Below are 3,734 nucleotides of genomic sequence, written 5' to 3' on the forward strand. Positions count from 1 at the left end.
CATTGTGATCCAAACCCCTATTGATCGCCAGGTCTCCTTTCTCCCACATACCCGGCACTGCCAGGCGGTTGACTCTGACTTAATTTCCAGAATGATATCTTGTTATTAAAACGTGCCATTCAGAAAGGCCACACAAAGGAGACAAAGTATATGTTTAGGTTAGAACACAATATTTATAAAGCCAGAATGCCCCTGGTGATCTGTCCCTAGTAAGAGTAGAATAAATTATTTAAATCAAAATTGTTAGCTGTCTGGTGTTTAAACTTTTAAATCATCTTAGCATTGTAATAATCGTCCAATAACAAGAGCTCAAACCAGGCATGGCTTAACAATACTGATATTTTCCAAAATTGACACATGCAAAAGAAATATATCTAGAGCCTTGATAATATTTTCATTTTAACCACTACCTTGATGTTCACAATCACTGCATGGCAAACTGACCTTTTTAATGCGAAATTCCATAACTGTTAACACATGTATGGATTCACGTACAAAAGAGCTCCAGTATTCCCCAGACTTCCTAATTTACAGCCAGCTCCTAACCCAGCCCAGAGTCCCTGGCAACAACTTATTTCTCTGTCTGTCAGCTGTGGTGGAGAATGTCACATGAATGTAATGATGTGCTATGAAATGGATTCTCTCACCCAGCCCGTCTTTAAAGAGTCATCTGAATTGTTGTTTATACCAAGTCTGCTTCTTTTTCTTGTCGAGTAGTATTGAATGGGGAGTGCGTGGGGGCTGGGGGCGGAGAAGGGGCTGGACTGCACTGGGTGACATTGTGAGAGGAGGAAATACCCAATGCTTGCGTATAAACGTCCAGTGCAGTGTTTAAGCAGACATTGGCCTTTTTAAATACAAATATTCCTGTAGCTAGCTAGAACAACAAGAAATTGTAAGCCCAGTTCTATGTGTCAACATGTTCGCTAGGCTAGAACTGTAGGCTAATTTACTGGGTAAACCTTCTAATACACTCCTGTCAGAGCTGTCATTAGGAACTGATCACAGTGGTGTCATCTCCATGTGCTAATATTACAGCCTGTAGTTTTCATTGTTGATGGTGGGTGTTTATATATTGGATGATTTTGTCAAATTTTCTGCTGCTTTATCAATAATATTGTGGTAGCGGAAGGTGTCCAAGCCGAGGGCTTTGCCTTTGTAAGGATCCAGGGAAATGGCAGTCTATAACACAAGCATAAAGTGCAGGTATGGGGAGGGGGCGGGTAAGAAACCAAAACAAAGACAAAAGAGAACAAGCAAACAAAAAATGTAGAATAACCTGGTTAGGGCATGCGTTTTTATTTTTGTTTTTGTTTAATCCAGTAAAGGCCCCACCTCTTTCCATTGTTGTACCCTACCCTAATTTATCTTATTACCTGCCTGGCCCATGTTGACCTTTGAGTTTGGGATTCCTTCTCTTTGCACCCAGACAAGATCCCCTCCAAACCACCCAGTGCCTTAGGCCATCCTCTCAGTTACCATTTCTGCGGTGCAGGAACCATGAAGACCGGCCCAGTGGGAGGTCATGCCTGGAGAATTGTTGACATACATGTAAAGAAGGGCCTTTTCCCGAGTCTCGGAGAAGTTGCCAGTGGCAGGAGGGAGGGGGAAGAAGGAACCATTGCTTGAGAGCATTGAGCTCCTATGAAGGGGGATAGGAAGATGTCTGAAGCGCAGAGCCGTGGCTGAACAACGTGGTAGAAGTTACTTATGCTACTGAATTGTCCGTGTTCAAATGGCAGTGTCTCTTTTTCTGGAAAGAGGTGTTCATTCACCATTAAATAGATTTGAAAACGGCAGTATATTCACTCAAGGCCAGTTATAGCTCAGCAAAAGGCAGAGGGGGGGGGTGATCAGCTACAAGCAACATAAATGAATCCAGGCAGTTGGCACAAGACCCCAGTCGTTGGGCTGCAATTGGGTACCAACAGCCCCTGCAGTGTTAGCTGCCATCCTTTCAGGAAGCAGGATAGGAGCGGGCTTGATGAATGAGCACAGGGCACCCAGCGGACCCAGGCAAGAAGTCATCTACCACCAATTGTTCATAAAATCTTTCAGCTGTTCACCAACCACACTTGTATGTATGGTATACATATGAACAGAAGCATAAACCCCAAACCAAACCCCTTGCCTTCGAGTCAATTCCAACTTACAGTGAACCTGTAGGACGCGGTTGAACTGCCCAGTAGGATTTCCTAGGGTGGAATCTTCAAGGCAGGAACCCTGGTGGCACTGTCCAGTAAACAATGGATTCTAGCAGCAAGGTCCCTGGTTCAAATCCACCCAGTGTTTTCAGTTATATATATATTTAAAATGTGGTATATATATATATATATACACACACACAGGTTGAGAGCCGCTGCTTTAGAGTCTTGGAACCCCACAGAGGCAGTCCTACGTTGTCCTGTAGGGTCACTGTGCGTGGAAATTGACTCGAGGGAAGTGCGTTTGGGCAGTAAGAAGGACAAGAGAAAACTGAGCTCATTTTAACTCTGTCTCAGTGGCCAGAATCCCTCCTCCCCAGTAGGGCCATGGGCTAACTGTTACTCAACACATATGTCTTCACCTAGGAGTCACCCAGCTAGCGAGGGGGCTTTATTTACAAAGATCAAGTTCTGGCTGAGCTGTTCAGAAAGCCTGCCTTTGTGGGCCTGCCCTGTGTTCCAGGACCTTTCCCACAAGGAAGTAGTGGATGTCCCGGAGCGAGGGACTGGATTGTGTGTAGATTAAACCTCTATTTCCTGGATGAGGAGTCCCAGAGGTGCAGAGGGCGGGTTCATGCTCAGCTGCTGACCTAAATGGTTGGTGGTCTGAGTCCACAGAGAAAAGTCCTGCTCCCATCAAGATTTCCGTCTCGGGAACCTTCGGGCACCCCTACTCTGTCATACGTTGTTGATGGGTGTTGGCTCCAACGTTTTCTGGTTGCGGCACCCTGGTAACCGCCGACTGCAGCCCGCACGGGCCTCCTCTTGCTCCTTCTCCCGGGCCCAGTCATCGTTTCCCCTGTTCCTAGCTGCAGGTCTCCCCGGCCGCAGTGCCTGAGATGAGTGCCACGGAAAACGGAAGCGGGTGCCACAGTACAGAAATGAGGCAACAACTTCCAGCATCTGAGGACAGGCCCGGGAGGACAGCCTGAACGCCAGGGAGTGGGCTCAGCCGAAGAAAGGGCCCCGGTAGTTAATGATTACAGGGAAAGCCGAACCAAAACAGGCGCACCTGGAGCGCTCACAGGGCTTTCACGAAGCTGGCAGTCAGGAGGAGAGAGGTCCCCGGATGGCGGGCAGTTCAGAGGTAAAGGACTCATGTCCCCTCGTGAAAAGTGGGGGGTGAACAAGGGAACGGTGGCACGAGCAGTCAAGGGAAGGAGGTTCAGAGATGCACTGGAGCGTGCTGTGTGCCCGGCAGGAGATGCACAATGACAGGGAGTCCAGGGCACTTCCATGGGAGGGGGGGTGTCATGAGAGGGCGTTGGAGAGGCTATGGCTTTAGAATGGGGCCACGGTTTTGTATCGGGTGTCTGTGGGAGCTGACGGCACTCTGGACCTAGTCCCGGGAGGTGGGGCGCAGAGCAGCCAGGGAGGTGTCCAGGGGCCGAGCCAGGGAGATATGCAAATCCCAGAGCCACAAGCTGGCTGCGGGCCCCACCAGCTCCCTGAGTCATCCGAAGCCTTGCTCAGGAGGCACGTCTGGACAGACACCCGCCTGGGAACGTGTGCTGAGTGAGCTGGGCTCAG

The sequence above is a fragment of the Tenrec ecaudatus genome, chromosome 1 (assembly GCF_050624435.1).
Source record: "Tenrec ecaudatus isolate mTenEca1 chromosome 1, mTenEca1.hap1, whole genome shotgun sequence".
Taxonomy (NCBI): domain Eukaryota; kingdom Metazoa; phylum Chordata; class Mammalia; order Afrosoricida; family Tenrecidae; genus Tenrec; species Tenrec ecaudatus.